The sequence below is a fragment of the Sapajus apella genome, unplaced genomic scaffold, assembly GCF_009761245.1.
Source record: "Sapajus apella isolate SASKATOON/1434 unplaced genomic scaffold, GSC_monkey_1.0 scaffold100, whole genome shotgun sequence".
NCBI lineage: Eukaryota > Metazoa > Chordata > Mammalia > Primates > Cebidae > Sapajus > Sapajus apella.
In genome coordinates, this window is record NW_022437040.1 from 3,386,414 (window position 1) to 3,407,856 (window position 21,443).

The 21,443-nt window shown below is 42.6% G+C and overlaps 1 pseudogene; it reads right to left on the reverse strand.

The window, feature by feature from the left end:
• Positions 1–5,968: 5,968 nt before the first annotated feature.
• LOC116536394 lies at positions 5,969–7,109 on the reverse strand (annotated as a pseudogene).
• Between the last annotated feature and the right edge of the window lie 14,334 nt (positions 7,110–21,443).

Consider the following 21,443-nt stretch of genomic DNA (forward strand, 5'->3'; position numbering starts at 1 on the left):
TCCAGCCTGGGCAAAAAGAGCAAAACTCCGTACCCCCCCCCAAAAAAAAAAGTGATCAAAATGAATGTGAAGTTTTTCCCTTGCGATTACCAAATTTTAAAGTGCAAGTAGTGAATCAGCACAAGACAGAGCATTTCCTGGTATAACCAGGTATAAATCCTCCACCAGGCAGTCCCAGAGAGCTCCTTGCCAGAGGCCCCTCCCTATACACTCCCTGCACTCTCACTCCCCCCACCCGTGGCCTGTCCCCCACCTTACACTGCGGGGAGCTTGCAGCTGTCCCCAGGACCAGCCATGGCTGTAACCCAATGCTGTGCATTCTCATGGGAGACAGCTCTGCTTTGTAGCTGCCCACATGTTCCACACATTCTCAGCAGGAGGTACCGCCCTTCTCACCCATTTTTCATGATGCATCAACTCCATGTGACAAAATAATTTGCTGTTAATGTGAGGTTTTATTACATTCTCCTCCCCAAGACGTATCCATTTTTTCTGGCTTCTAAATATTACTTCAGCAAATGTGCATTGTACATGAAATCAGCCTATCTTCCCTACGCTGTGTTTTTGCCATTTACCCTTCCACAAAACATATGATGATTACATTTAATCCTATCCTCAGGGCTACTACTTTACATTTCCTTGCAAAATTCTCAAAGTGACTCCAAGTTTGCTGGTTTTCCTGATCTGTGTAAGACCTTGAGTCGTCTTTGTCCTCGGTGACCATTTCTGTATTCCACTATGCCCAGTCACTTTTTTTTTTTTTTGAGACAGAGTTTCACTCTTGTCACCCAGGCTAGAGTGCAGTGGAGCAATCTCAGCTCACTGCAACCTCCACCTCCTGAGTTCAAGCAATTCCCCTGCCTCAGCCTCCGGAGTAGCTGGGATTACAAGCGCCCACCACCACACCCAGCTAATTTTTGTATTTTTAGTAGAGACAGGGTTTCTCCATGTTTCCTAGACTAGTCTTGAACTCCTGACCTCAGGTGATCTGCCCACCTCGGCCTCCCAAATTGCGGGATTACAGGCATGGGCCACCTCGTCCAGCCTGCCCAGTCACTTTTGACATACTGCTTTAAGTCATTTACCTGCACGTTAATTCAAAAGACTAAAAAGACCATTGGAATCGCAAGCTTTTTGTTGCTATAGTTGTGGGGTTTTTGTTTTATTGTGTTTTGCTTTGGTTTCTTGTCACTCGCTACAAAGTGGAAATCTGCGCAAATTCCTTTTAATGGATTTTCTTTATTGCTCATCTTACATAAATCAGCTGGCCTCAACCTAGATACTAGCTGCCAAATGATTACAAATATAAAATAGGTTAATGTGTTACTTTTGAAAGAAGAAAATTATTTTTCTTCCTCTAGACCTACCATGTTTTTTTAGTGGCCAAGACCCATTAGAAAGCTTCTCAGTAAGAGGGATTTTATATTAGAAATATCTGTTTATATACCTATTTCTAGCACTAGGCATGACACGGGATTGGCCCTCGTCCACGGTGGATGAATGAGTGTGTGGATCTTGGATGACATTCTCTGCACTCTCACCACTGAATGTGATGTGACCAGCCATGACCCAGATGCCTGACCTTTGAGCAACTCACTGTCATCCTATCATGATCTTTGGCCCTTATATTTATGAATCTGTTTGGTGATAAACCATAAAGATATTAAGAGCTTCTTTGTCTATGCTTTATATGGAACCGAGGACTTTGTGGGAAAGGTAAGAACAGAAAGTTGGCATTTTGATTTTAAAACTTGGAAGGCATGTTGGATGTCTTCAAGGCAGGGAGCAGCATGGGGTGAACACTTGGCTACTATTGACATGTACCTGGATGGCCAGTCTCCTGCAGCCCCTCGGTGTGTCTTGCTTACCATCCTTAGGGGACAGGAAAACACGAGAATCATTGTCACCCCACACAAGTAATCCTTAGGGCATGGACACTCCTCACTGTCCAGATTCCATAATGAGCCACAAATCCACAAAGTAGGATTACTCTTTGCTGATTCTGATTCTAAAAAGCCCTAACTCTCCTGCCTTCCCTGAACCAAATTCATATAAATGTCTAGCAGCTTTTTACAGAAACATTCAGGTGGCTGCAAGCTCTAGTACAGTTGTCCAGTTTGTGCATTGCACAAGTCACCTGGCACAGGGAAAAGTGCAGGCTGAGATCCAGCCTGTGTCTTGCTTGCCAAGCCCTGAGCCCTGGCACTGGCTTGTGTCCATGTGGAAGAAGAGATGCCTTTTCCCCACACAAAGGTGTAGTCTGCCTGCCAAGCCATGTGCCTGTAGGCCCAAGGATGCCCAGGGGTGGCTCCTTGTTCTAAATTGTCTGTCCAGGGGAGAACCTTGCTCTAGTTCACACGCAGGTTCAGTTCAGGCAAGTGGAAGCCCAGGATGACCATTCAAAGTGTGTGCATATGGCCGGCGCAGTGGCTGACGCCCGTAATCCTAACCCTTTGGGAGACCGAGGTGGAAAGATCACTTGAGGTCTGGAGTTCGAAACCAACCTGGCCAACATGGTGAAACCTTGTCTCTATTAAAAATACAAAAGAATTAGCCAGGCATGATGGTGGATACCTGTAATTTCAGCTACTCAGGAGGCTGAGGCAGGAGAATCACTTGAATCTGGGAGGTGGATGTCCCAGTGAGCCGAGATCGCAGCACTGCACTCCAGCCTGGGTGACAGAGCGAGACTCCATCTAAAAAAAAAAAGAAAAAAAGCCAGGCACAGTGACTCAAGCCTGTAATCCCAACACTTTGGGAGGCTGAGGTGGGTGGATCATGAGGTCAGGAGTTTGAGACCAGCCTGACCAACATGGTGAAACCCTGTCTGTACTAAAAATACAAAAATTAGCCGGCGTGGTGGTAAGCACCTGTAATCCCAGCTACTCAGGAGGCTGAGGCAGGAGAATCATTTGAACCCAGGAGGCAGAGGTTGTGTAAGCCAAGATCATGCCACCGCACTCCAGTCTGGGCAACAGAGTGAGACTGTCTCAAAAAAAAAAAAAAAAACAACAACAACAAAGTGTGTACACGCACGTGCATGTATGTGCATGCATGTTATGGTGGAGGTTCCTGCCCAGGGCACTGTTCACGTGAGTCTGCTGCTTCATTCCATCATGCTGTGTCAAGGACACACCCTTTCTTCCTCAGCCTTGTCTTGGGCATCACACACAAATGTTCTCAAGGTCATCAGAGAGTACTCATGTCCTAACTCTCCTCTTTTTGTTTCCAGATTTCTCTTCTCATAAGCTCCACCCATCTGAAGTCTCTTCTCCCCTGTGCCCCACAATGCACCAGCTCTACCTGGGAAAGGATAAAGTGCTAAGACCCTACTCCCTCCTGGCATCTCACATATTCCAAAATCGCAGGCATTTGCTGAATGCCAGTGGCATTCCACTAGCAATCCACTGATGCATAATGAATTGCCAAAACTTAGCAGCTTAAAACAGCAAACACTTTTCTCTCAATGAACGTTTTCTCTGTGGGTCCAGAATCTAGGAGTGGCTGAGCTGGGTCACTCATGAAGGTGGAATCAAGCAGTCAACCAGGACGCAGTCATGTGACAATCCAACAGTCTTCCAAGCTCTGTCACCCAGGCTGGAGTATAGTAGCATGATCATAACTGACCGCTGCCTCGACTTCCCAGGGTCAAACAATCCTCCTGCCTCAGCCTCCCAAGTAGCTGGGACTACAGGCCTGCACCACCATGCCCAGACTGTTTTTGCAGATAAGAAAACAAACCCTAGGAATGAAATAATTCACCCACAGACCCAAAGCTAATAGTAGACAGAATCCGTGTGATCCTTTCCCAAGGACAGTGTCTCACTCTTTGGAGTATTTTTCTCTGCCCTCCTGCCCACCCTTGGTACATTTATCAGCATTATGTTCCTTCTCAAAATAGTTTCATCTTTCAATTGAATAGAGGACAGGATCTCATCTCCTCATAATGGCATTTAAGCTCTTCCACAGTTCTGCTACGACCTACCTGTGACAGGGCATCCCAACATGAAAAAGTTAGGGAGGTGGGATAGGAGAACCAGAGCAGGACACCACGCAGAAAGCCAAGTGCAAAAGCACACTGAGGAGTGATCCACTGCCCAAAGCTGTGGAAAGCTCAGCCACAATGAAAATATCTTCACAACAATTGCAAAATAGTCAGTGCAAGTCATTGAAGCCAACAACAAATATTAAAATCCTGAACCTGGGCTACTTCATTCATTTTTTTTTTTCAATTTTTAAGTCCAGGGGTACAAGTGCAAGTTTGTTAGGTAAACTTGTGTGTTGGGGGCTTCGTTAGGTAAACATGATGAAAAAATGAAGATATTTTCATCATGGCTGAGATTATTTCATCATTGAGCCTACTGCCCATTAGTTATGTTTCCTGATCCTCTCTCCTTCCTCCAACTTCCTACTCTCTAACAGGCCCCAGTGTGTATTGTTACCCTCTATGTGTCCATGTGTTCTCATCATTTAGCTCCCACTTGCAAGTGAGAACATGCCGTGTTTGGTTTTCTGTTTCTGGGTTAGTTTACTAAGGATAATGGCCTCCAGCTCCATCAATGTTCCTGCAAAGGATATAATCTCATTCCTTTTTATGGCTGCATAGTATTCCACGGTATATACATACCACATTTTTTTATCCAGTCTATCACTGATTGGCATTTAGTTTGCTATTGTGAATAATACTGCAACAAACATATATGTGCATGTGTCTTTACGACATAATTATTTATATTACTTTGGGTATATACATTCTTTACATTGAACTTCTTTTTATTATTCTTAATGATTCCATGAAGAATCATTAAGAACAGGCCCCAGTGTGTGTTGTTCTCTATGTATCCATGTGTTTTCATCATTTACGAGAAAACATATAAATGTTCTCTGTAAAAGTTGGTTCAGTATTTAAATATAAATCAAATCAATCAAAGCACCCAGAGTGATTAACAGAGAATAATTCAGGTTGCCAAGCACCAAAAAGATCCAGATATTGTCCAAAGGCCTGAACCAAGAAGACACAAAAGAAAGGGAATTGCAAACAACTTGTTGAAAAAACGCCTCCTATTCATCCGTTTAGCATACACCTGATGGTGAATGTACTCTCCTTTGGGAAGATTTTAACATTGAATTTCAGTAGGATTACTCTTAAAAGCAGCATTAATACCTATAAGATTCAGGAAGATCTTTTTTAAAAATGCCCAGAGCAATGACCCATTGTCTCTGTTCTCCCTAAGAGTCTCCCTTCCTCCCCATCTTCTGTCCCAGAAAGTATTTTCTCCAGCCAGCATAGGGAGCAGGACTATGCTACCTTGACAAAAATATTCCATTACCTTTAGGTGACCTTTCTCTGAGATTTGGAAATGGAGTGCTTCAACTGCAGGTCAGGCATAGGATGACTTTACTAGTGCTCCCTGAAAGACAGGGCTGATGAATGGCATTTGAACCCTGCTTCCCTAATCCTTCAGGCAGAATTAGAGGCTCTCCATAAGGGTAATCCTGAATGACTCACGATGCCTGCTTCAGCACAGTCACACATCATAGAAATACAAATTGACAGTTCGCACACATGGCTGGCCTCATGGCGGTATTTACTTAAAATCCTCTCAAGTATACTCCCAATGGCTGCTGTGCTGACAGCTCTCTCTGGAAGGCTAACAAAGAAGAACTAGCTTGTCATATCCGGCCACCAGATTTGCAGGTGCACAGGAGCCTTCAGAACATTCTGCTCTCTTTGTGCCACTTGGCACTTCCCTCTCATTGATTTACCCAATTGGCTTGTTGGTTGACTGTGAGGATAATCCTTTTAAAAACAAAGAAACAAAAAACGTAGTAAAACTGAGACCTTTGGATAACCCCTTTGTCTTGTCCTGGAGTTTGAGTTGGACCAAAAAATCAAGGCAGTAACAAGGTGAGGAAGAGACAGACTGCTAATCACATGGTAGAAGAAAGCTGGACACACTTGACTATGTTAATAAGCGCTCATTGGTGAACCTGCAAAGAGAAAAACTCATATAAAGACCCCCAAGAAAACATCTAAGCCCACTATTTTTCAAAAAAGAAAACTTGGCTAATATTGAAAACCCAATGATATTTATGTGTCAGCTGTTACTGATCTACATGTGTGTTCTCACCAGCAACCCCACTGCTTCAATGTCAAAAACAAAAACACTTGTGACATTGAGAAATATTAAGGTCACACACGCAGTCTCATTCTGATCACTAACTCTGGATCCAGGAGGCAAAAGAATGATGCAGTATTTGGAAAATGGTGGAAGTCACATAAGTGAAAGCAGAACTCACTCAGAACTGCATCAACACCAGCTTTTGCACAGACCCCTTTGGTGGGCAAACACTGTGATAAATCATCTTTTCAGTGGTAGTGGGGAGCCTCATTTCTATGGTGTGGAAGCCCATCATGTGTTGACTTGAAAGAACTCCCCTTCTCCTTTCTGTCCTTCTCTGACATTCACCCTAATGCTGGCCTCTTCCCTGTCCAGAGCATGAAGCGGCATCATTTGGAGATTAAAGAGGAAAGAAAACACCACACGAGCAGATCAAGAGGTGGCAAGGCTCCAGGCAAAAGCCTACAGGAGAGAAAAACGCTAATACATAGCGTTCTGTAGCCAGGCAGAACGATATCACAGACTCTCTCACTGTGCAACAGTTCATCAATAAACTCATCTGCATGCATCAATTCAAACTCCCCATTTCGGTTCTGGCTCTTGATTTTTCAATAGTCATTGCACAAAGGTCTCCAAGTACTTGTAGCAATCAATTTCAGGGCCTGTCAGCCTCATGGAAAGGGACCCCAACATGTGTACATACTTGAAATCTTCATTTTTTATAAAGTCTACAATGACATGCTTCTTGGGTTGAATTTGAAATATCTTCAAGTTAAACACAGAAATGGTGTTGATTTTATGTTGCCACCATAGATGCCACCCACAAACCTTAACTCCGTGGCTTTATCAACTACAAGTTCAGCCTTAAGTCCAAAGCACTCCTCTTTCCAGTACTTGGACTCACAGATTTGTGTTTGAATGATCTTCTCCACCAGATATTGAGGGTTGGTGGATGCTATGTGCATCCTTCACTATATGGTTAGACATTTTAGAATGTCTTCCATTCTTTTTCTGTCAGGCCCTTTAATGCATCACATCCAGGTTCAGAAAAAAACACCTGGACGGATGGAGAAAGGTGGAAGAAGTTTCACCAGACAGCTTAGGTGACCATGTTGAAACCAGAAACACCACAGAGTTCAAGTTCTTAAATATATTCCACTTACATTTTTTTTTTTTTGCAGTAGGCACGATATTTCTATTGTGATTTACTGGCGATCAATCACTTTTGCCATGTAGAAAGCCCCTTTGGCTTAGACACACTGTCCTGAAGTTTAGAAGGTAGGAAAAAAATCAAAGCACTGGAACAGTAACAAAGATGGGGGAAAGATGGGCTGCTGTTAATAACGCAGCAAAAGAATGCCAGAGATGCTGGAAAGTGCCGAGAACGAAGATGTGCAGCTGAGCGTGGGGGCTCACATCTGCAATCCCAGCACTTTGGAAGTATGGGATATTGGACTATCTGTCTAATATCTATCTATCTCCATCTATATGGATATCTCTATCTGTATAGGTCTGTATAGAGATAGATAGATAAATATAGATATTCGATAGATAGTTAGAAAGATAGATAGACAGATAGATGACAGACAGACAGACAGATAGGCAGATCACCTGAGGTCAGGAGTTTGAGACCAGCCTGACCAACATGGAGAAACCCATGTCAGTGACCACAGGATACTACCGAGAAAGTCTAAGTCAGGAAGATTGCTTGAGCCCAGAATTTGAGTCCAGTCTCGGGAACATTAGCAATATCCCATTTCTAAGATAGATATAGATGATAGATAGATAGATGATAGATAGATAGATAGATAGATAGATAGATAGATAGATAAACATATATCTGTGCTAAAGGGAAATGAGCTATAAATCCGCAAAAAGATATGGAGACATGGGTAGATTTTCAATCTTGCAAATTCATGGTAATATTGTGAATAAATTAACATAAGGATCCATCTTCTCCCTCTGTAATTTTAATCCACACTCATCTGTTCAAATAGTCATTATGTAAAATCCCAGTGGGTGGGAATCTTTGGAGTCTTTTTGTGATCTCTCCAAAACTAATAACACAATTCCAAGAATGCAGATGTGCAATAAATATCTGCTGCAGATATTCTTTCCATTTAGATTTTAGATCAATTTCATGTCTACTAGATATTGAGGATATAAAAGTAAGCAAGACAGAGTCCCAGAATCTAACATGCTATTGGTGGCTACTGGACCTGGGTCCCACGGCAAGGACAGTAGTCACCAAGACCCTGTGAGAGGCACTTTGTCAGCTGAAGGACAGGATAGAAAGTTCCAAAGAAGGTCCCTATTCTGGTGTTGGGAAGAGAGTGTCTGCAGGGACCTCCTGGAGGATGAGGATGACTTGGCCAAGCAAGGGGTGACCCGGTGAGGTGGACAGAAGGGTGCAGGGGAGCCCAGGAAAAGGATCAGTGACAGTCTGGACACTCACCCTGAGGAAGATGCATTCAGCCTTTGTGTTTCCACCCAGCTACACGGTCACACAAAGGACAGGGAGTGATAAAACAGCCAAGTTGTGGTGGGAATAAAAAATTATCATTAGCATTAACTTCTCTCAAAATGCTGCTTTGGAAGAAGCTGTCATTTTCAGCAAATCAGTCACAGACAGTATCACCTCTACAGGGTCAGTTTCAGACAGTGTCACCTCTACTGGGGTCAGTATTGTATAGTGTCACCTCCACCTGGGTTACTGTTGGACAGTGTCACTTGTAGATCACTGGAGCATTGGTTGGAACTTACTTCCCATTACACATGGGCAAACTGTGATCAAAAATATTTCTTCCATAAGGAAACAAAAAGTCCAATTTTTAAATGAGCAAAAAATCTGGATAGACATGTCACTGAAGAAGAGCTACAGATGGCAAATAAGCATATGAAAACATACTCCTCATCATATATCATCAGGCAAACACAAATTAAACAACAGTGAGCTCCCACTCCACACCTATTACACCTACTAGGATGGCCAAAATCCAGAACATGGACAACATGAAGTGCAGGAGGGGATGTGGAGCAGCAGGCTTGGGAGACGGTTTGGCGATCTCTTACAAAACGAAGCCTACTCTTACCATGTGATCCAGCAGTCGTGCTCCTCGGTATTTGTCCAAAGGAGTTGAAAACTGGTGTCTACCCAGAAACCTGCACATGGATTTTTTCAAGATTGCCAACATTTGGAAGCAACCAAGATGTCCTTCAGTAAATGAGTGCATAAATATACTCTGGTACATCCAAAGAAATATTATTTAGCTTGAAAAAGAAATTAGCTATCAAACCCCAAAAGTTGTAGAGGAAACTTAAATGCATATTACTTAGTGAAGGAAGCCAGTCTTAAAAAGGCTACATATTATATGACTCAAAGCATATGACATTCTGGAAAAGACAAACCTGTAGAGACAGTGAAAAGATCAGTGGTAGGTCAGGCACAGTGTCTCACGCCTGTAATCCGAGCACTTTGGGAGGCCAAGGCAGGAGGATCGTTAGAGCGCAGTTTGAGACCAGCCTGCACAACATAGCAAGACCCCATCTCTACTGAAAATCAAAAAAACTTAGCTAAACCAGGAGGATTCCCTGAGCCCAGGAGTTCAAGACAGCAGTGAGCTATGATCACACCACTGCGTTCCAGCCTGGGCGACAGAGTGAGATCATTTCTAAAAAAAAAAAAACAAAACTCAGTGGTTTCAGAGGCTTGAGGAGAGGGAGAGATGAATAGTCTATGCACACGGGACTTTTAGGGCAACAAAACCGTTCTGTATGATGCTACAATGGTGGATTCATGTCGCTATGCATTTGTCAAAATCCATAGAATGTACAACACCAAGAGTGAGGCCTCACATTAACTTTGTAAAAAGTAGTTTTCTTTTTTTTTTTTTTCTTTTTGAGACAGCGTCTCACTCTGTCCCAGGCTTGAGTGCAATGGCACAATCTCAGCTCACTGCAACCTCCACCTCTGGGTTCAAGCCATTCTCCTGCCTCAGCCTTCCAAGTAGCTGGGATTACCAGCGCCCACCATCACGCCCAGCTAATTTTTGTATTTTTAGTAGAGACAGGGTTTTACCATCTTGGCCAGGCTGGTCTTGAACTCCTAACTTCGTGATTTGCCAGCCTCAGCCTCCCAAAGTGCTGGGATTACAGGTATTAGCCACCGCACCCCACCAAAAAAGTAGCTTTCATGTATTATTTTATATTCATTTAATCAGCAGCCATAGAGGCAGTCACACAATCCCATCAAGCGGTGTGGCTCACCATTTTTAATTCATGTACCTTTTGATACTCTCATTTAAAAGGTCCAAATAAATGTCATACTAACCTAAAAAATAAACAGGAGGTAATGGTTATTTTTAATATGCTATTTTAAACTACCACAGGCTCTGCCCACCATGATTGTGATATATGCCCCTCTCTGGGGGGCTCCCCATCTCCACCCAACCATTCCCCAGCCCTACCCTGTCCCAAGCAGGCTGGTCCCTGCATGACTTAAAATCTCTGCCTGCTGGAGTAAGAAACAGTGTGTGAAGAGAGCTGTAAGAAAGGTACAAAGAAGGAATTATTCAGAAAAATATAGCCATCACCACCGGGAACTAGTAGGTGGCACCTGGGCTGGGACTCGCAGAAAGGGTGGAATTTGAAAAGCAGAAATGGAAGAAAGAACTTTCGTAAAAACAAAACAGCCTGGGAGAAAACACAGAGATGACTAACCACAAATCACAGATGAGAATGCTGAATTGTCTAGTTTGACGAGAACAAACTATGTATGTCAGCACCTCGCATGGTGTCCTACATGAAATAAGAATTCATTAAATATGGGCTGATGAATCAATGAATATTGTGGAGTCTGGAAGGACAGGCAGGAAAACAGATTGCCACAAGACAGTGAAGGGACTTCCCAATGGGCAAAAAAGGCTGGAGCTGATTCTGACTATAATAGGAATTTATAGGTTTTTGAACAGGGATGCAGCATGGTGGTATTTGTGTGCTTCAGAAAATTTAGCTGGCCACTATCTATGAGATGGAGAAAGCCCTGGCAGAAAGGCAGTAAACAGAAGTGTCTACAGTGATCCATGTGTAAGAATGACTCTGAGAGTTTGCATTATCTCTTATAAGCAACTTTCATATGAAATTGCATGTTAAGGCAGGGTGCAGTGGCTCACACCTGTAATCCCAAAACTTTGGGAGGCCCAGGGTAGGATCACTTGTGCCCGAGAGTTCAACACCAGCCCAGGCAACATGCAGGAACTACTTCTCTACAAAAAATGCAAAAAATTAACTGGGCATGGTGGCACACAACTGTAATCTGAGCTACTTGAGAGGCAGGCGGGAGCATCATCTGAGCCTAGGAGGTTGAGGCTATTGTGAGTCCTGATCACACCACTGCACACTAGCCTGGTGACTGAGTGAGACCCTATCCAAAAAAGAAAGAAATTGCATCTTAAGTGTCTTTCACTAAAAGATGTTGAAAGAATATTATTACATGTAATTTAAATGTCTTTCTTTTTCCAAATGTTACTCATCGATTCCTTATATTGTTTTTTGTTTTTTCTTTTTTTTTTTTTGAGACAGAGTTTTGCTCTTGTCACCCAGGCTAGAGTGCCATGATGCAATTTCAGCTCACTGCAACCCCCATCTCCAGGTTCAAGCAATTCTTCTGCCTCAGCCTCCCGAGTAGCTGGCATTGCAGGTGCCTGCCACCACGCCTGGTTAATTTTTGCATTTTTAATAGAGATGGAGTTTTACCATGTTGACCAGGCTGGTCTCAAACTCCTGACCTCAGGTGATCTGCCTGCCTTGACCTCCCAAAGTGCTGGGATTACAGGCATGAGCCACAGCTACCGGTCAATTCCTTTTATTGTATTTTCTTTCTGATTTCAAAAGTATATGTTTTTGGCCAAAAAAATGTAAAATACAAAAAAAGTATTAATCGCCTGCGATTTTATCACCTATAGACACTGTATACATTTTGCTGCATTTATTTATGATCTATTTTTTAGGCATAACAAATACATAGCCACACATGTAGTGAGACCATTTTCCACATAATTATTTTACAATCTGGATGCTTTTTTAAAAGTGAATGGTTTTAATTTATCCAAAACTAGGAAAGTAGCAGGTTTATTAAAAAAAAAAAAAAACAGTGAAAACTGTGAAGAAGGAAAATGAAATCATCTAAAATCCTACCAGCCAGTGAAACTGCTGCTGTCAACATTTTGTTGTAGAACCTAGGTTTTTCTTTCCTTCATATCATTTTCCACATAATTCTATATAGACTAGATATATATGAAGATTATGTACAATTAGATAGATGATATACATAGATTAGATACATGATTAAGGTTTTTAATGATCATACTTCATTCATTCTCATGTAATCTCCTTATCTAACAATATATAAGGTAGACATTTCCCCACATTGTTAAATATCCTTTTACAATGTGACTGTTTAATGACTGTACACAATTTCATTGTATAATTATTTCATAATTTAGTTAACAATTCATCTATTGTGTTTAGGTAGTGTGCAGTCTTTGCTGCTGGCAACAGTTCTACAGAAAACATCAATGTCAGTTACTCTGCTACAATTCAAGATCAAGTTTCTTAGGATAAACTCAACGGTGAAATTGTTCAATAAGAGACTCATACTCTTGCTCATTTACAAACTCCTAAATTCAGTGCACGTAATCCGCTAAAATACTGTCCATCACATTTATTTTTGAGATAGCTCTGTTTTCTAAATAAGGCAGCTGATCACTCTTCTTCAGAATGCCATGGAGATAGTAAATGATGCAAAAATAAAGGCAGTAACTAGAATGCGAGTTATTCATCACTACCGGAGCACTGGGCTAGGGGATGGAAGGGCTTCTGCCACCACTCAACAGAGGACAGGCTATCGCGTGATCACTGCCTGGCCCCACTGGAATCTACCCCTCATGGCATTCCTTGCAGTGTGCTTCATGGAGCCCAAGGGAGTCTTTGTTTTCTCCCTCCCTCCCTCATTCATTCATTCCATTCATTCATTCATTTAATGCCAATGCTGCCCCAACCTTTCTTCTGTATTTCTTAAGCATCCCTCGCCCACTCTTTTAAGCCTCCTCTCATATTTTTAATCTCCTAATCTCTACTTTTATTTTGTATTTATTTTTATTATTGGCTTTTCTTTTTTTTAATAAAACTGCCCCTTGAAGAGCAGGACTACCCCACAGAGTAGTACTTATTCTTTTTTAGGGTAAGTGCCCAGAGTAACCTAATCTCTGCTTTTAAATCTTTATGTATCAGAGGGAAAGAGAAAGAGAGAGAGGGAGAGTCTGTGTGTATGTGTGTGTGCAGGTGCACACATCCCGTGTGTGTGTGTACACATGATTATTACGTGAACAATGCATGTCTTTCTCAGCCACATGGGCAACATAACTGACTGACATTGGGCTCCATTTATTCCACGTGGCAGGTCTAAAACACTGGGTTTGCATGCACCAACCATGAATTGAATGCATAAACCATAGCTATCGGGATTTCTAAATATCACGGAACACAAATACAAACAAAGCTATCACACTAAATATTCCAAGTATTTGTATAATTTAAAAATGTTTATCTCATGCACATTTAACAATCAACTAATATAACATTGGAGCATCTTATTTTTTTTGAATTGGGGTCTTACTCTGACACCCAGTCTGGAGTGCAATGGCACAATCATAGTTCACTACAACTTTGAGTTCCTGGGCTTAAGCAATCCTCTCACCTCAAACTCACAAATAGCTAGGATTACAGGTGCATACCACCACACCAAAGATTAATGATAAACAAATTATGAAATTCTTAAATAAAGGCAGAAGCATTCATTTCCAATTTTTTAATGTTGCATTAAAATATTCTTTATCTTAAAAAATATATATTCTTTATCTCTATTGCTGGGTTTGTGCCTAAGCCAATGACTCACTGTCCTCACCCTGGTCCCTAAAAAAAGTAAGGGCCAGCTTTTTGTTAAAACCTACTCTAAGACCAGGTGCAGTGGCTCATGCCTGTAATCCCAAAACTTTGGGAGGCCAAGGTGAGTGGATCTCTTGAAGCCAAGAGTTTGGGACCAGCCTGAGCACCAACTAGACCCTGTCCCCATTAATTTTTTTTTTTTTAATACCTAGTCTTCTTTCTGCTAGGGAAAGAAAAAAACAGTGGGAAGAGCAGCTCCCTCCCTACAGCCTCAGGCCCAGGGGTTCTTCCTCCCCTCACCAAAGGGGCTCTGTGGCTGCCGAATTTAACAAATGCAAATACAGGGCACGCAGTCCCATTTGAACTTCAGATAAACAATAGTGCCCTTTTAGGTATAAGTACATTCCATGCAATGTTTGGGACATACTTATACGGAAAAAAAATAAACTCCACGTGTTTATTTGAAATTCAAATGGCACCTAGCATCCTGTAGGTTGTCTGTCAATCCTCCCCCCATTCCACTCCCACCCCTGTCCCCCAGGAAGCCTTCCCTAAGCCCGGACTAGAGTGTCTATCTACACCAGAGAGATGGTCACTCTGAAGGCTAATAGCAAGAACAAAAGAAATAAAAATAACAAACGAACTGAAAGCTGCCCAGCACGGAAAGAATGTTATAGCACATTTGCTGACAGAGACCAAGGGAGATTTCCAACATAAACAAGGAAATTTAATCTCTGATTTGCAAAAGCTTCCCTTGCACTAATTTGTTAGCCGCTCACGTAAAGACACAGAACTAAGTGCATTTTTATTGAGCTGCTTTCTTCTTATATTATGCAAATCAAAGCCATCCCTGCTGATCAGTGCAGTTAGAGATACCAGAAACAGAGGGGAAAGCTGTGCCCCACAGGCTCGAAACAGTCTCATGAACTGAGCAAGTCCATCAAACTTAGCTTCTTTTCCCAACTACATTGGTTTGGTCAACCAACCGCATGAAGCACTTCAGTCAAACATGGTGCATTTTGCCGTAGCTCTGAGGCTGCAGATTGCTTCAGACCCCAGATCAACACGGGTTTGACTCTTCTGCTCATTTTCGTTCTTTAGCCTGCTCACTGGCTCCCAAGTAGGAGGAAGGAGGACCATAAACCGTAAGAGGAAAGCTACCATCTTGCCAGCACGTCTGCTGCCTAAGAAGGTGGCCAGGGAGGGCTTTTGTCCGCTCCCCAACATCAGACAGCACACTATGGCACCTAGCTGAAGCAGAAGGAAGGCAGTGATAGTTTTTATTTTTTCTTTTAAGATGGAGTTTCACTCGGCCACCCAGGCTGGAGTGCAATGGCACCATCTCAGCTCACTGCAACCTCCACCTCCCGGGTTCAAGTGATTCTCCTGCCTCAGCCTCCCGAGTAGCTGGGACTACAGGTGCCCACCACTGCGCCCAGCTAACTTTTTTTTTTCAGTAGAGATGGGGTTTCACAGTGTTGGGCAGGCTGGTCTCAAACTACTGACCTCAAGTGATCCACCCACCTCAGCCTCCCAAAGTGCTGTGATTACAGGCGTGAGCCACCACACCCAGAACAGCGATGATTTTCATCTGAAAATCAGTTTTCCAACTAAGGGTCTTCTTTATGGTTTCCACATCTCAGCTACTGCTGCTTGTGGTACTAAGTGCAACTGCTGTCCTCTGAACCTGGCTCTCAATGAGATGTGCCTTGCTCACATGGATGTAAGCTGAAAGTTGGCCAGAAAACATCTCTCTCTCTCTCTCTCTCTCTCTCTCTCTCTCTCTGATGTTTACTTCTCATTATTTTCTATCTATGTTTTCTTTGCTACAAAATTTCAATTCTTTTTTTTGTTTTTCATTTTTATTTATTAATTTATTTTAAATTGAAATGAGGCCTTGCTATGTTGCCCAGGTTGGTCTCAAACACCCAGGTTCCAGCAGTCATCCCATTTCAGCCTCCCAAGTGCTGAGATTACAGGTGTGAGCCACTACGCCTGGCCTTACATTCAACTTTTATGTATGACTTTGTATCCTATTCACATCTTTGCTTTTCTTATTTTTATTTCCACTTTTTTGAGACCAGGTCTTTCTCTGTCACCCAGGCCTAAGTTCAGCGGCAAGATCATAGCTCACTGCAGCCTCAAACTCCTGGACTCAAGCGATCTTCTTGCTTCAACATCCCAAGTAGCTAGGACCACAAGCACGTCACCACACCCCACTAATTTTTTTTTATTTTTAGTAGAGACAGAGTCTCTTAATTTACTTCAGTGTTCATTTCAAGTAAATGCTCGCCGTGTATAGAAATTTGTATTTTGGAGGTGCTTGATCTATTTACAAAGAAAATTAGGAATTACTTTATTATAAAATGCTCCTAGAAGTCTTAATTGTGTTTATTTCTTTAAAAAAAAATGAATGCTAGACTTGTGTGCATGGAAGTAGTTAAGGTACATCATTATTGTAGTTTTAAAGTTGTACATGATGAGACATTTTGTTTTTACTGTATGTTTTTACTGAACGATCTATTCCCCATGCCAAGGCAAGCATGACTAAAATTAGGTTAAACATTTTTAAAAAATCAAATCTATCGAAATATAAAGTTTTCAACTTTTGCATATATTCAAAAGAATATAGCCTGGGCTGTGGAGGCAGTTCCAAAGAGGATTTAGAAAGCCATGGTGGCCAGTGGTAGCTTGTTTACCATAAGTACATTCAGTACAGAGCCCACCAAGATGACCACTTAAAACAATACAGTGCTCGATTACGTGTTAACACTCCAGTTCCTGTCTCCCAAACAGCCCTTGATCACAGTTTCCAGTTAAAGATAGTGAGTTAAAAACATGCCATTGTCTCTATCCTTTCCTGACCCCAATAAAATGACAGCAAAGAGAGTTGTGTTAAGAAATAAATTCACCAGGTGTGGTGGCTCACGTCTATAATCCCGGCAGTTTGGGAGGCTGAGGCAGGCAGATCACCTGAGGTCACGAGTTCAAGACCAGCCTGGCCAACATGGTGAAACCCTGTCTCTACTAAAAATACAAAAATTAGCTGGGTATGGTGATGCACACCTGTAATCCTAGCTACTTGGGAGGCTGAGGCAGGAGAATTGCTTGAACCCAGAAGGCAGAATTTGCAGTGAGTTCAGACTGCGCCACTACACCCTAACCTGAGCAATAGAGCAAGACTCCATCTCAAAAAAAAAGAAAGAAACTCACAAGGACAACATAATAGGAGAGGAGATAAAATTTTGGAAGCTAGGAATTTAAAAGAGGAAGGATGTGGGCTCAGCACTTACAGGTAAATTGAATCATAAGCAGCTTGTGTCACAAAAGGCAGCACCCTGAATTCTAAACCAGAATTCCCAATCTTAGTAGCGAAGTTTTCCCTAAGAATTTTCAAGGCATTACCCCATTGTCCTATGGCCTTTAATGCTGACTTTGAGATGCCTGAGACTGTCCTGATTCTTGATCCTTTTTATGTGGCTTTCCTTTTTCTTCCCTCAATATTTAGTCTTTTAGTTTTTGTCTCCAGTGATTAAAACTTCACAAAGATACATCTTGGTGTGGGTCTCATCATCTACTCTGTTGGACACTCAGCCTTCTACAATCTGGAAGTTCACATTTTTACCACCCAAATCCCCAAGAGGCTCTGCTGCTGCCCTCTGTATCCTTGGTCATTGGAGCAAAGATGGGGTTCTGAACAGGAAGTCTTGTTGAAAATCACTTAAAGAAGGAAAAAGACAGTTGGGTGTGGTGGCTCATGTCTATAATCCCAGCACTTTGGGAGGCTGAGGCGGGTGGATCACCTGAGGTCAGGAGTTCCAGACCAGCCTGGCCAACATGGTGAAACCCTGCCTCTATAAAAAATACAAAAGTTAGCCAGGCGTGGTGGTGCATGCCTGTAGTCCCAGCTGCTTGAGAGGCTGAGGCAGGAGAATCACTTGAACCTGGGAAGTGGAGGTTGCAATTGGCAGAGATTATCCCACTGCACCCCAGCCTGGGTGACCGAGTGAGACTCCATCTAAAAAAATAAAAAAGAAGGAAAAAGTTCATCATTCTCTCTACAGCAAGGTGGCAGTCCCTTCCCCATCCTTGCAAAAGTCTGAAGGTTTATTCTGTGCAGAAGCCGAAAGAAAAGGTCTCTAGATTGGGGTGCCCAAAGACACATTCAAAAGAGAGGGGTGCCCAAAGAAAACAGGTAGGTTTAATTAAAGTTCACATTCCAAAAGTGAGATCCCAAGCTTTCTTCTCTGATTTAGTTCCTACAACGCTGGCGTCTATGGCTCTTCATGTAGACCAGAAACCAAAAGAATATTCTTCAGACAAGCTGACAGGCCTCTGCAAACACAACCTTAAAGATTGATATGGTGGCTCCCAGAGCAATGGTCCAGCCAGACAGGCCTACAGAGATATCAACACTCAACACCTACTCTCCACGAACACAAGGAAGCCAATTGGCTGTTTTCTGTATCCCCACCCTTTAAGGATCAGCAGACCCTCAAGAAAAGTCTTTTTTGTTTGTTTGCTTTTTTGTTTTTGAGACACAGTTTCGCTCTTGTTGCCCAGGCTGGAGTGCAATGGCGTGATCTCGGCTCACTGCAACTTCTGTCTCCCAGATTCAGGCAATTCTCCTGCCTCAGCCTCCCGAGTAGCTGGGATTACAGGTGTGCACCACCACGCCAGGCTAATTTTTGTATTTTTAGTGGAGACGGGGTTTTGCCATGTTGTCCAGACTGGTCTCGAACTCCTGGCCTCAGGTGATCCACCTGCCTTGGCCTCCCAAAGTGCTGGGGTTTCAAGCTTAAGCCAGTGTGCCCAGCCATGATCATTATTTTTAAAAACTAAGAAAGTGAAAACAGTTTGTAAGAAAACAGGGTAATCATAGTGTTTTAAAAGTCTCAATTGTGATTAACATTCACATCAAATAGCATCACCACATTTACTACTTAACTACAGTGGGAGAATGGGGAGCAGGGAGTGAATGTTGAGAAGTAATCAGAGGTAGCTGAGGGGCAGATTTGGTGAAAGAGAAAGAAAGTTTTATCTCCAGCAGTGGAAAGAAAATAAAAAATGCCTAATGGTGAAATTCAAGAAATAGCACTCAAAACATGTTACTTAGAGATAACAGAGGTTAATATCAAAGGAACAATTAAAATTGTTGAATAGCATGCCTGCAGTCCCAGTTACTCAGGAGGCTGAGGCAGGAGCTTCCCTTGAGCCCTGGAGTTCAAGACCAGCCTGGACAACACAGTGAGACTTCATAAAAAAAAAAAAAAAGGTGATATTCTCTGGAGATTAGGAAAGTGTAGGAGGGTTTTGAGCAAGGTATTGCCATTTTTCATAATAAGCTTCATAATCTGACTCTCTATAAACTATGTGCCTGTGCAACTCTGATAAAATAAAATCAAAAATATTAAAATTCAGATGTTATTTTATATCTACATCATTGAGAGAGCCAGGGCAGAATGTACAGAGTGGGGAAAGATTATAAAGAACGTTGGCAGTCACGGGGATAATACCAGCAAATATCTGGTGTCCATTCTTAGGAACATTTGCTGGAATTCCTTGACTCCACAATTGAAGGAAAGCTAGTTTTACATCATCTGTCTTGAAAAGCAATATGGCCTCTTTCCAAACACATGTGACTGCTCACGTGCAGTGCATCAAAAGCAATAACAAAACTAACCAAAGGGGCTTCCCACAAACATTGTCACGACATAGACCAGACCACAACATTTTTCCTACACCTACTAATCTCAGCAATGATGTGTCAATGGCAGGAAGCTATAATGACAGGGAAAAATCTAGTACAAGGGCAGGGAATCGCATCTTTATCAAAGTTTGTAATAACCAAGGGCCACAGGGGCAGAAAACAACCTGCCTTCCTCAGGGAACTGACTGTAATTCCACTCGAATCTAATTGAGTTGGATAATGAATTGAAATAGTTAACATTTATTGAGCATTAACGAGTTAACATTTATTTACTATGTGCCGGGAACTGTTTATTGCTTTGTGTATATGAAGTTCTTTAATCCAACAGCAACTTAATGAAGTAGGTACGATTCTTCTCCTCATTTTAGAGATGAGAAAACCCAGGCACAAGAAGAGGAGATAAGGGGCTCAGGATGGCCTAATTGGGAAGTGATGAAGCCAGGAGGGGCACAGAGGTTCCAGCTGCATTGCCTGTGTGCACTTACGCACCTCACCTCCACCCTAGTTACAAAGCTTCACTCCCCGTTTCTCCCTTGGGAGTACGAAGCCAAACATCTCAAAGAAGAGGGAGGTAGGACTGCATGAGTTTGAGGCACAACTGCCCATCTCCAACACCTTCGATAGTGCAGATTTATCACCCCTGATTCTTTGCTGTGCCTGGGTCTGGCTGTATCCTTTTTGCAGCCAAACATCAGCTGGTAGATGGGATAAACCAAGCACCCTAGGTGCAGCACGAAATCAGTGTGAGCAGTATCCAACCGCCAACAGGGAGGGCGTCTAAAGCAGATGAGACAGACACTCCTCAAGCCACTCTTGCAGGCCTGGGCTGCTCCAACCTTGCAGAGGTGGGGAAGCATGTTCCCACTTTTTTGGGAGACAGCAGACCACCTGTGTGGATCCTCTGAAGCCGGTCACAGCCCTGAACCAGATCCTTAAACCACAACAAGAGATGCTATTATTGAGTTCTGAGCACATGCCAGTTCTCTGCTATGCATGCCACAAGGATCAATCTCAGTTCATCTCCCAGCAATCCTAAGAAGTAGGCATATTACCATCACGTCCAGATGGGGAAACTGGGGGTCCCAGATGGTAAGTGGCTCACCCCAGTCTACAGTTAACTAAGTGGTGGAGCCAAACTACAAACCCAAACTGTCTCATTCCAAAGCTCTCTGCCTTTTACAAACACAAATGATCGACAGGAAGAAAAACGACGAGTAAAGTTGGAGAACCCAAGAGGAAAGAACCGAGAAGTTCTTTGAGGAAAATAAGGATCGTAGCACTTCCCATCCTTACAACCATTGGCAAGGCATTATTTTATTTAGACTCCTGTCATCATCGTCATTGTTATTGTTCAAAGATGACTATTTGATTAAAATTAAACTGCCAGTCTGGGACAGGGACAGAAGTGGAGGCCTGCAGACTCCATACTCTGCCTTTACAACCCTCCTGACTGACTTTGATGCTTTAGAACGCTGATTTTCCATGTGCAATTTTGGACCTATTTCTAGCAATGCCTAAGAAAACATCTATTTTCCAGCTAAGGCAGCATTTACTCAAGAGTGGTCAAGGTAAGTACTTCCATTTTCTAGCATGCACTGCAAGTTAAAGGCAAGTTACAGCCTGGATCTTCATATGTTTATGAACTCAGAGAAGAGAAAGATGTGAAG